At 40.9% G+C, this 12,481-nt stretch overlaps 1 protein-coding gene across 3 annotated transcripts in view; it reads right to left on the bottom strand.

The window, feature by feature from the left end:
- The window catches only part of TANC2 (tetratricopeptide repeat, ankyrin repeat and coiled-coil containing 2), a 383,338-nt gene extending 371,866 nt beyond the window's left edge, over positions 1-11,472 (bottom strand). For all 3 annotated transcript variants that reach the window (XM_030295266.1, XM_030295268.1, XM_030295269.1), the window contains exon 1: positions 11,272-11,472. The gene's annotated coding sequence lies outside the window, so the exon portion shown is untranslated. The remainder of the gene's footprint in view (positions 1-11,271) is intronic.
- Between the last annotated feature and the right edge of the window lie 1,009 nt (positions 11,473-12,481).

The raw sequence follows: 12,481 nt of genomic DNA, 5'->3' as shown, positions 1-12,481 counted from the left end.
CAGGAAAGAAAGAAAAGAAAGAGAGAGAGAGAGAGAGAGAGAGAGAGAGAGAGAAGAAAGAAAGAAAGAAAGAAAGAAAGAAAGAAAGAAAGAAAGAAAGAAAGAAAGAAAGAATCTTAATATCCATTAGTTACGTAACAACAGAATAAATTATGGTGTGGTACCCTATAGAATGTTATTGAGCTTTTTACAATTAGAGTTCCATTTACTACACTGGAGAGATACCATGATATGTTTGTAAATGAATAAAGCAAGTTACAAAAAGCCTGTATAGGTATGTGTAAATACTTATGTGTTTTTGAGTGAGAAAAAGATGCTGAAAAATACTCAGTGTTCGTTAATGTTGGCTACACCAAGGAGGAAAACTAGAGAAAGGAGAGACCTGAGGGGAAGGGAAAATACTAACTTTTCCTTTATTCACCCTAGTTTGTTTATTTTCAGGGTTGCAAGCAGAGAATTACCTTTATAATTTTTTTATAAAGCTAGAATGGGTTGGGAGGGTGAGGATATTAAAAGTAATGACAATTAACATTTGTTGACAACTAATAAATGTCTACCTTTAATACATCCAAAGACAAAATTAGAATTAAATTATGTAAGCAAGGAGAGGAATCATTATGAAGTTCATTTATTTAAAAATACAAAATAATCCAATCTGGAACCAAAGCTGCATAAGAATGGCCTTTCTCAAGTACATTAAGCAAGATGACTTCATGATGAACTAGTTTTTATTTTATAACCAGCACAAACTTATAACTAGCACAAACTTATCAGTTCATGGATATTTTGACAAATAAGGATAAAACTAAGAAAAAGTGAGTAAAAAAATATTCAATGAATAATTATATGCATGATACACTGATTAGCATAAATGGGCAAAATGTCACAGAAGTAATTAAAACTCAGGAAAAAATGGGATTTTGAATAGTTAACTTGTTATAGCTATACTAAAGAGAGGCAAACTTTTCCTAATGTATTATTTTACATTGTAAATAAACAAGGCCATTTTTATTAAGCAAATCACACAAAAAAGTAGCAACCACTTAACTGATTGCCACCTACAACTTTTTAAAAAAGAAAAATTACAAAAAGCTACCAACATGTGACATGGGTGATGGATAAAGTTATCATAGAAAATTCCAGTTATTAACAAATGTGAGAAATGTTTATAAAAATTGAAAACATTTACGTGATCGAATTGAAAAAAAGAACTTGGGCTCACTGTCTCAAAGAAATGCCACTGTTTGCTCTTTTATGGAGGAGATTAAAAACTAATTTTTGTCAAGCTTGTGGTACTTAAAGGGAAACAGCCCAAAAGGTATGCACACCAGGAGTCTGCCCAACAGCATCTCACTTCTATAAGAATCTTTAAAGTTTACAGTTACTTAAGAATTCTCTCAGCTCTCATCAAATCTTTCATAAAAGAAAATTTCAGAATACAAAATAAATCAGTAGCTGGATTAACCATGGGTCTTTTAAATGCCTTGCAAGGCTGAAAAGGAGAGCAAAACAAGACAAGGAAAAGCTGTACTGACAATGCTAGTAAAACACTCTGAAAAGGAGCTGGGTCAAGCACACATCAAAAAAGAGAAATTCAGGACGCCTTCCAAGGTCTAATAAAAATTACCGTTCCTTAAGCACTAGACATGGTCCTAAGGATTGTCAGTGATTATTTCATTGTCATCATCAAAACCCTACAAGATAGATTTTAGCCCCTCATACATCTAGTGAGTGACAGAGCAATAATTTGAATGTTTTCATGATTCAAAAACTCACAAATTCATGTTCTACTATAAAATGGGTCTCATGATTGTAGAATTTCAAAAGCTTCTTACATAAACAATAGTATTGTCATCCTATCATAAAGGAATGTTTGTAACAACTTCCAAAGGAAGTCTTTCTTCCTCTTCAAAACCCTAAAAAGGAAGAGTTAAGATTCTCTGATGCTGTATGTATTCTCTGATTATGCAGTAAATCTTCATCCCACATATCCTAATAAAACGAATTACCTTCATTCACCCTAATTCCCAAATCCGAGGGAGCCCTACAGAATTCCTTGGGATTTGAACAGAACTAATTCTAGAGTAACAACAAATACACATTAAGCTTCCATAGCCTGACTAGCTTTTTGCCTTACCAAATTTCAGCAGCTAGGGCTAGACATTGTGGGACCCCACAACCCAAGATTGCAAAGTGCTAAGAAGAGACTTCCTTCATTTAGGCAGAAGGAATTGACTAAGATCTGAGGCAGATTCTCTATGGCTAAGATGATTGAATCACAACATCTAGATACCCCATCCCATTTCCAAGTTTAATAACTAACTAATTCACTCATAAGGCTGGATCCATAGGAGGGGTTTCCATGGCAATAAAAACCTGTTGCCATATTTCTTCAAGTTGTCAATCTCTATAATGAGATGTCAACTGATATAATCAGATATGATAATTCAAGTATTAATGCAAGTATTAGATAATGCAAGTATTAGAGGAAGGAAATAAACAAGGATACCTAGTCCAAAGGTATCTGGAATAAGTTGTCCATTACTATTGTTTATATACTTTTCTTTGTGAATTTTAGGTTTGCAACACTTGCTGGTATTTATAAGAAGGAATGTACAAATCACTGTTTTCCTTTTCATAATACCTTGCCACCTAATGAAAACAGTAAAACTTATCAACACTGGCTAATGAAACTTTAGGGAAGTGACAAACTGTAATACACTGGATTTTCTTAAACCATATTTTCCCCCGAGGCAGAATGGATATGAGGACACAGAATTCTGAATTACACTATTAGCTTTTATTAAGTAAGAATTTGAAATGTCCACCTTCAACTGAAAGACTACAATAGTAAAAGTAACTACTTATACATAGCAGGTAGTCAATAAATATTTAAGCAAATGATTTAATGTGTTAATATACTGCATAACCCCTCCCAATTTTTCCAATATAAGTAATCTAACTGAACTCATAAACCTTTTTTAAATTTTTTTTTTTCAACGTTTATTTATTTTTGGGACAGAGAGAGACAGAGCATGAACGGGGGAGGGGCAGAGAGAGAGGGAGACACAGAATCGGAAACAGGCTCCAGGCTCTGAGCCGTCAGCCCAGAGCCCGACGCGGGGCTCGAACTCATGGACCGCGAGATCGTGACCTGGCTGAAGTCGGACGCTTAACCGACTGCGCCACCCAGGCGCCCCTGAACTCATAAACCTTAAACACAAGGTATCCATATAGCAAACTAATATTTAAAAAATCAAGGTTTTTTTCATATAACAATGATCTTTTTTAATGCAAAATATGCATATGAGAGACTTGGAAAAAGAAAAATCTTCTTATATGCCATGCTCTAAAACTCTTCACTTGGGATACCTCTTTTGAGAAAAAGGAATAGTCAATTAATATACTCTGGAAGAAATTTCTTCAGAGTTAGACATAATATGGGTGTCAAATGGAGACACAACAGGAGACTGTCAGATAAATCCCTATGAAGGCAAAGTAGCCAATCTTTTCTCAGTAGATAGACAGAAGCAATTATGCCCTGAAAGGCCTTCAACAGACATAGTTGATCTATCTCCAATTCATGATAGTCAATGACCATTTATAGTATAAACTAACGACTGGTAACTTTTATCAGTTAATAAAGTTAGTATCAGTTAGTTGGGCTAAACAGTCAATACTCAGGTTTTGTGGGCTATACGGTCTCTTTAGAAACTACCCAACTCTGTGGCTATACTCAGAAAACAGCTATAACCAATATGTAAATGATTGAGTATGGCAATATGCCAATAAACTTTCTTCAGGGCGTGAATTTGAATTTCCTATAATTTTCACATGTCACAAAGCATTCTTCTTTTGATATCTTTTCAACTATTTAAAACTATAAAAAACCAATCTTAGCTTGCAGGTCAGACAAAAACAGACATTGGGCTGCATTTGGCCCATGCACTGTAGTTTGCCAACCCCCATAATATAGTGAAAATAATTCAGCTACAGTTCACACAGAGAACCTTCTAATCTTCCTCCCCCAACTCAGGAAATAAATAAGGAACAAAATTTGGTTTATCTTTAGAGTTTGTTTCAACGACAGTCCAGAAGTTACTCTGAATAATATTCTTGATGTTGTGTATATGTATGTATATTTCTCCACACATTATCTCCTGATGCATAGAACTCTGAAGAAGAATGAGGCAGGCAATGAGTCTAAAAAGGAGGCAAAGATCAGATCATCATGAAGGACCTCACATGGCTTGCTAAGGAGTTTCCATTTTATCCATTAAGTGATGAGGTGCCACAATAAGATTCTGAAGAAAAGAATAACATGATCAGATGGCCATGTTAGAAAGATCACTCTGGCAGCAAAGTACCTATGGAAAAAAGGTACATAAATTTGACATTAAAAAGGAAAGATGTCTACAGGGCAAATGGATTTTTTTTAAACATACCAACAAGATTATTCACTATAATGCAACTACTCAGTTTAAATGACATCAGAATAGGGGCAACGTGGTGCCTTAGTCGGTTAAGCATTCCAGCTTCAGCTCAGGTCTTGATCTCACATGGGTTTGAGCTCCGCATCAGGATCTGTGTTGATGGCTCAGAGCCTGGAGTCTGCTTCGGATTCTGTCTCTCCCTCTCTCTCTCCCCCTCCCCTGCCTTCTCGGTCACGCGTGCGCTCACTCTCTCAAAAATAAACATTAAAAAAATTAAAAAAATAAAACAAATGACATCAGAATATCTCGAGTTCTGATAAAAAGGAAGAAGTTTGAGAGATAGAATATATATACTATGCACTGGATAAAGGCAGAAGTTAGTATTATGGGGAAGAAAAGGGTAAAGCAAAAGCATGATTAAAACTAATACCAACTTAATTTTTTTGCCTCTTAAACTCAGTCAAGTTTACCTTCAACTATTCAAGGACAAACAGAAGCTGAACATAATAAGATATTTTTGTAATGTGTGGCGCATAAAAAAGCAACTTATCTCACACTAAAAACATCCACAAACACAACTTTCTAAAGACTTATATTTTTGTTAAATAAAATAAACTGACCTAATAATTTGTTTCCAGAAATAATTATGGTATTGTAATTACTTAGAGATTTCTGGAATAAGAACAATCCCTATCAGAAACTTTTTCCATTTATTGCATCCTTACCCTGTTTAACCTTTTAAAATTTAGGCCCCAATTTTTTGTTCTCCATCTAATATTACCTGGAATCTTAAATACTCGAGGTAAAATACCTCTAAAAGAAAGGAAAAGGGCCATTGGCTGGAAAAATAAAGCTATAAGTCTTTAAGCTCTTCTTTTAACCTATTTCTTTCCATAGAATTTTCTTTTTTTTAAGTTTATTTATTTTGAGAGAGAGAGAGAGAGTGTGTGTGTGTGTGTGTGAGCAGGGGAGGGGCATAGAGAGAGGGAGAGAGAATTCCAAGCAGGCTCCGTGCTGTCAGCACAGAGCCCAATGCAGGGCTAGAACCCACGACCATGAGATCATGACATGAGCCAAAACCAGGAGCAGGACGCTTAACTGACTGAGCCACCCAGGTACCCCTCCAGAGAATTTTAAAGAGACTCACCAGGCATAGGTACCCTCCATCATCATATAAACATCTCAACTCATTTTTTTAAAGTTTATCTTGAGAGTACACACGTGAACACAAACACACACACACACACACACACACACACACACACCACACACACGGGGGAGGGGGAGACAGAGAATCCCAAGCAGGCTCTGCACTATCAGTGCAGAGTCAAATGCTGGACTCAAATCATGAGATCATGACCTGAGCTGAAGTCGGATGCTTAACCGATTGAGCCACCCAGGAGCCCCTCATTTTTTTATTGTAAACAATTTTCATGTAATACAAAAGATGCTACTCCAACAAGCCAAGTGACAGTTTTCATGGTATTATAACAAAGACTATTTATTTATACAGTATATTTATATAGTGCCTTCTCTCCAAATAATAATAGTATTTGTTAACTACAGGCACTCAGCAGATATGACAATGCTGAGCTTCAATTCATTCACAAAGGGGAAAAAAAAGTCCAAATAATTAAACTAGTTTCCAAACTATTTTATATTTGTTACTTTGGTCAGACTAGTACTGGAAAAGTAAACAGCCATCTGCAACAGCCTGTTCTAGCTCCCTGAAACAAAATCTTGGAATCCTGAGTAAAAATATTCCAGCTAACATTCTGTGATTCTGTGTAAGTACATTCAACTACTATGCCTAATCAGTATGTCTCAGAAATTCAATTTTAATTATATTGTAAAGGAAAGAAATATGACAAGGAAAGAAATTTGATGCATTTCTTTTAGGCACACTTGTTCTACCTTACATCTAATCAGTATCAACTACCCTAATATTCACTTTTTAGAACTAGTATTGGTTTAGTGTACAGTAGTCCCTGCTAATCCACCCACAGTCTAGAAGCTCCTCCTTCTGATACTTAGTCAGAAGGTCAATAGTAACCTAAGGCCACATCACACTGCCTACATCACTTCATCCCATTACACAGGCATTTTATCGTCTCATGTCATTACAAGAAGAGTGAATTCAATCAATAAGATATTTTGAGAGACTACATTCACACAACTGTATTACAACATACTATTACAAGTGTTCTATTTTTTGTATTTTTTAAATTTTTTTAATGTTTATTTATTCTTGAGAGAGAGCATGAGCGGGAGGGGGGCAGAACGAGAGAGGGACACAGAATCTGAAGCAGGCTCCAGGCTCTGAGCTGTCAGCACAGAGCCAGACACAGGGCTCGAACTCACGAGCTATGAGATCTGACCCGAGCCAAAGTCAGGCATTTAGCCGACTGAGCTACCCAGGCTCAACTGTTCTATTTTATTATTGTTAATCTCTTACTATACCTAATTTATAAATTAAACTTTATCATAGGTATGTATTTATAGGAAAAAAAACATCGTATATACAGGGTTCAGTACTATGCACAGTTTCAGGCATCCCCTGGGGTCTTGGAATGTATCCCCTGAAGATAAGGGGGGATTACTGTACTTCTTTCTAGGCTTACTTTCTTCCCCATTCAAAATAATGCACAGAGAGTCATTCAGAAAATACGAAAAGAGGGGCACCTGGGTGGCTCAGTTAGTTAAGCGTCCGACTCTTGACTTTTGGCTCAGGTCGTGATCTCACAGTGGTGGGATCAAGCCCCATGTTGGGCTCTGCATGGAGCATGGAGCCTGCTTAGGATTCTCTCACTCCCTCTCTCTGTCCCTCTCCCATTCGTGTGCTCTCTCTCTCTCAAAAATAAATAAACTCAAAAAACAAAAAACCTTATGATAAAGATGCAAACATCAAATTAGGCTTTATAAGTGAAGTACACTAAAAGGAACTACCAACCAACCTAAAATACAGAGCATGATCAAGTCTATGACAATTTATTAAATATACTAAAGTACATAAATATACATCCTGAATAAGTCTTAGCCATAATCAGTAGATTACCTTGCAGTCCCTTAACAACACATGTATACAAAAATACAGAAATGTTTGATTATATGAGACATGTGAATCACAGAATGGCAGTTTGGCTTAAAAAAGAAAATAATTGGGGCGCCTGGGTGGCGCAGTCGGTTAAGCGTCCGACTTCAGCCAGGTCACGATCTCGCGGTCCGTGAGTTCGAGCCCCGCGTCGGGCTCTGGGCTGATGGCTCAGAGCCTGGAGCCTGTTTCCGATTCTGTGTCTCCCTCTCTCTCTGCCCCTCCCCCGTTCATGCTCTGTCTCTCTCTGTCCCAAAAATAAATAAACATTGAAAAAAAAAAATTTAAAAAAAAAAAAAAAAAAAGAAAATAATTGTTACAATAGAAGAGGTGATATTCTTTACACGTTTTTATAAATATTAGTTCATATGTAATATATAAAAAAATGTTTAAGTGTGAGAAAAATCTAAGCCAACAACTGCAGATGGAAACAGTAAATATACATATATGTCCAATCCATTTTTGTTACTTTTTAAAATAAAATAGAGATCAGGGGCATCTGGGTGGCTCAGTCAGTTAAACATCCAACTTTGGCTCAGGTAATCTCACAGTTCATGAGTTCGAGCCCCGCATTGGGCGCTGTGCTAAACGCTCAGAGCCAGAGCCTGTTTGGGATCTGTGTCTCACTCTTTCTCTGCCCCTCTTCCGCTAATGCTCTGTCTCTGTCTCTGTCTCTCTCTCTCAAAAATAAATATTAAAAAAAACTTTTTAATAACAAAATAGATCGTAAAAGTGTGAACAGATAGAAAAAATAGATAATTCCTCCTTAATTTTCCTTGAGAAAGTTACAGTAAATTTACTGGTGCTCTTAAAGAGATAGTAGTTAGTTGTGTGTGCGTGCGTATAGTACTATCTCTTTAAAAGCACCAGTAGGGTGGCTCAGTCGGTTGAGCGGTTGAGTGTCTGACTTCAGCTCAGGTCATGATATCGAGGTCCATGAGTTCCAGCTCGTCAGGCTCTGTGCTGACAGCTGGGAGCCTGGAGCCTGCTTCGGATTCTGTGTCTCCCTTGCTCTCTGCCCATCCCCCACTCAAGCTCCGTCTCTGTCTCTCAAAAATGAATAAACATTCAAAAAAATGAATAAACATTAAAAAAATTTTTTGAAAGCACCAGTAAACCTTTATTGCACACTATGTATACACACACACACACACACACACACACACACACACACACACACAAACCAACCTACCTGAAAGTAACTTTCTACCTCTAAAGTTCCCCCCAAAAAACCAACCTCCATCACAAACATCTCCTTAACCACATAAAAAACACTGATACTCCTCTACTCATAATTCCAGAGATAAATGACAAAAATAAATTCCAGAAGAGAAATGTTCATACTACAAGTAATTGTAATTTTGGTATATTTGTAGGCTTAATATTTATGCATCTTACTACTTACTGAATTGAAACTCAATTCTTCTGCTTGCTAGCTAAATCTGATTCTTGACTGTCCTATGCAAGTTACTGAACATCTCTGTGTTTCAGTTTCTCATCAGAAAATGGAAATAACCGTACACACCTCACAGGGCATTGAAACTGGTTAAAACACGTATAACAGGACTGGCACAGAGTAGGTGCTACATAAGGGTGAGCCATCACCAGTAGTTCTCCTACTAGTGATAATACTCCACCATCTTCCCAAACACACTGAAAACATTCTGAGAAATTTGAATTACTGACTAAAACTAGATACTATTAAAAACAGACATCAAATCTGGCGCCTAATTAACAGTAAGTTTAAAGCCCTGCAACTCTGAAAAGATCACTAAGAGATCCACGTAACACCCCTGTCAAGAACAATATGAGAGCAGTTTTCCCAAGTGCAACTATCAATTTCTTCCCTTACACAAGGGGGCAGTGATAACAAGAAAAGAATGGGGCTCTGCAACACCTCTTCCTACAGACGGTAGGGGGTGGCAGTACACACGGCTTCCAGTCAGAACAAAACAGGAAGACCCAACAGAACTGCTCTTTATTCTCTTCTGGCCCTCTCCTCTCTGCTTTAGCCCCAACATTGCCTCAAGGTGAGTAACGTATCTACGGAAAACACTAAAACCCAAATATTAATCACCAAGGAAAATCCAGTTTTGTCTTTGAAGCAAATGATCCCTCAGTGGCTGAATTGTGCATCCAGGAGGAAGCCAATCAGTATGGATTTTCAGATTATCTGGCAAACTACTTACAGTTATTATAAGAACAACATTCAGGCAAGTAATTCAATTTCTCTACAATAGTCACAACATAAAACACTATAATCTCAACCATTAACTATATCCTAATGAACACATCCAGGTATTTCTGCTGGTTTCACAGGACACAGACACTCATTGAACATACATATGTAAGTTATATTACACAGCTCATTCAACTATCTTTTGTTACTTCTGAAATTCCAGCTATTTTCTGACAATCCTCTCAAAACGCAGATGTTCTTCTTAAATGGAAGTCACAATGTTTCGCAGCATGTGGGTAATTTTATAGGGAGAGAGAGAGAGAGAAAGAATATTTAATATTTTATTCTTGTGCTCTCATTCCTAAGATGATGTACCTGAGAAACGCTGCAAGAAGTGCTCCACTGACAGTATCCATGTTGCTGCTTTTTAGGCTACATTTACTGTATTTTTCCCCCCTGTCTTGCCACCCCAACACCAAAAACATGCAAGAATATATCACTACTGTCATTCACTGTAATTAACCACTGCAATAGCTTTTGGCTCCAACCCCTCAAAATGCCTGAAAATTTATCCCTTTTGTTCACCATATTGTTTTGTTTTCCTCATTCCAGATATTTTCACCTGTGTGAAAAGGAAGACAGAGACACATAGGGGAAAAAAAAAAATCCCTTTGCCTAATGATCTTGAACTCAGAATTATGGTCAAGATGTGGTGGGGTGTTTTTTTGTTTGTTTGTTTGTTTATTGTTTTTCTTTTCCTGGAGAAGGCAGAGAATAGAGTGAAAGACACCCAAAACACCAAATCTTCCTAATGTTAATTATCATTGTTTATGTTTTGTGAAACCCATTTTAAACATTCCACAACTGAAATAAAGGACAGGATACAATTATATCACAGCTCTACAAGCTGACGGCGAAACCTGGAATTATTTTAGCCCTATTTTTTCCATCTCACAACCAGATTACAGTATGCTTTTTTTTTTTCTTTCACGTGGGTACATACTATATCTCAAAAAAAAAATAGCATATCACAGCTCCTCGCGAATTCCTGTGATAAAATATCTAGCAATGAGCCTTATTAATCTTTTCTTACACTACATCCCCTTTCCCAGGAGGGACTGTTAATATCACTAATAACACTTCTACCATGAATTTCAATGCCACACAGGCCAACCCACCCTGCGCCTTACCTGGCACATTTCACAACTACTTTTATGCTGCATTCTGGGGGCACATTTTGCAACTCGTTCTGCACCACATTCTCTGCCACGTTTAGCAATCTGCCTCGCATCTCATCCTGGGTCCCCGTCATCCAGAGACTCTCCTCGGTGCCAAATTCCTTGACACCTTCGGTGACACCGAAATAACCAACCCCGGTCCTATCTGAAGTCACCCTGGGTGCCACATTTGGAGCCAACCTTCCCCACGCCTTGGACACCGGAGGCACTTCGCTGCCCGTTTCGCTGTCTCCCCGCTCGCCCCCGCCCCTCTCCCTGGAGCGGAGGCATTGAAGGCGAACGCCCCTGTCACTGAGGCGACCTCTCCTTCCCGGCTCCCCGGTGTCTTACCTGCCGCTTTGAGGGGCTCGCTGCACCTCGGGGTCAAGCCCCAGTCCCCGGGATCTCCAGTGAGGACCCGCGCCGCCCGCCGGCGCCGCCCGCGATTCCCAGAGCACCTCGCTGCGCTCCGACGCCCGCGGTGGATCTGCGCCCCGGAAAGGCGCGGCGGGGCCTCGAGGCGGGCAAGCGCAGCCCCGCGGCGGTCGTCCTGTCAGCGGCGGCGCGGGTGCAGGCTCTCGCCCCTAAGCGCGGCGGCGGCGGCGGGTGGGTGGCGGTGGCGGTGGCGGCGGCGGCAGCGGCGGCGGCAGCGGCAAGGCGCCTCGCTCCGCCTCGCGCGCGGCACAGCCAGGAGGTGAGCGCGAGGGGGATGGAACGGGGGCGGGGCCGTCCGGAGGAGGCGCGGAGGGCGGCGGCGGGAGGGCAGCGCCGGCAGCCCCGAGCCCGGCGCTCGGAGTGCTCGTAGCTTCCCCAGCCGGGCGGGCGGCTCTCGCGAGGCGGCTGTGCCAGCGGGCCCCGCCGGAGCAGCGCGCCCAGCAACCCGCGCCCGGCCGGCCGCTCGCTAGCGCCGCCGCCGCGCCGGGGGCGTCACACCCTCCCCGGCCGCCCGCAGCCCCGCCCCCTCCGGGCCCGGGTGGGGAGGAGCGCGAGCGCGGAGGGAGAGCGCGTGCGTGGGGGCGCGTGCGTGGTGGAGCGCGCGCGCCCCCGCCCCCTCCACAGTTTGGGGGTGGGGAGCGGCTGGGAACGAGAGTGAAAACCGAACCCTTCCCTGCGCGGAGAGGTTGGGCCCTGATTCTGCCGCCCTGTGAGGTCTGGGCATTTCTCGTTTCCTCAGGGGGCTCTGACCGGTGGGGTCGAGGGCATTTGGTGGGGAAGAAGGATGGAAGCTCAATAGCAGACAAGGCCCTAAATAGTTCGGCTCCGCCCCCGAAGGGGTGATGTCACTCTCGAGGTGCTGCTGCTGTCACGTGCGCCCACTTCTGGGCCTGTCCTCCCTCGTTAATGGCCAGAACGTTCCTCTAGATTTCCCCCGCTTCAGTCACCTTACGTACACCTCACTCCCGGAGTCCTCATATCCTACCTATGTCGGTCATTCTTTGCCTGATGCTCAATTGTAATCTGTAAATTGCTTCAAATGCCACAGTTGGCTGTGGTGGCAATCAGAATGAGGTGCAAAACCAGCGATGGGTGAGCAGGTGGGTGGGGAGGGAGGAGAGAGAAG

The sequence above is a fragment of the Lynx canadensis genome, chromosome E1 (genome assembly GCF_007474595.2).
Source record: "Lynx canadensis isolate LIC74 chromosome E1, mLynCan4.pri.v2, whole genome shotgun sequence".
NCBI classification, from domain to species: Eukaryota; Metazoa; Chordata; class Mammalia; order Carnivora; family Felidae; genus Lynx; species Lynx canadensis.
This window is presented reverse-complemented; position numbering and strand designations above follow the sequence as displayed.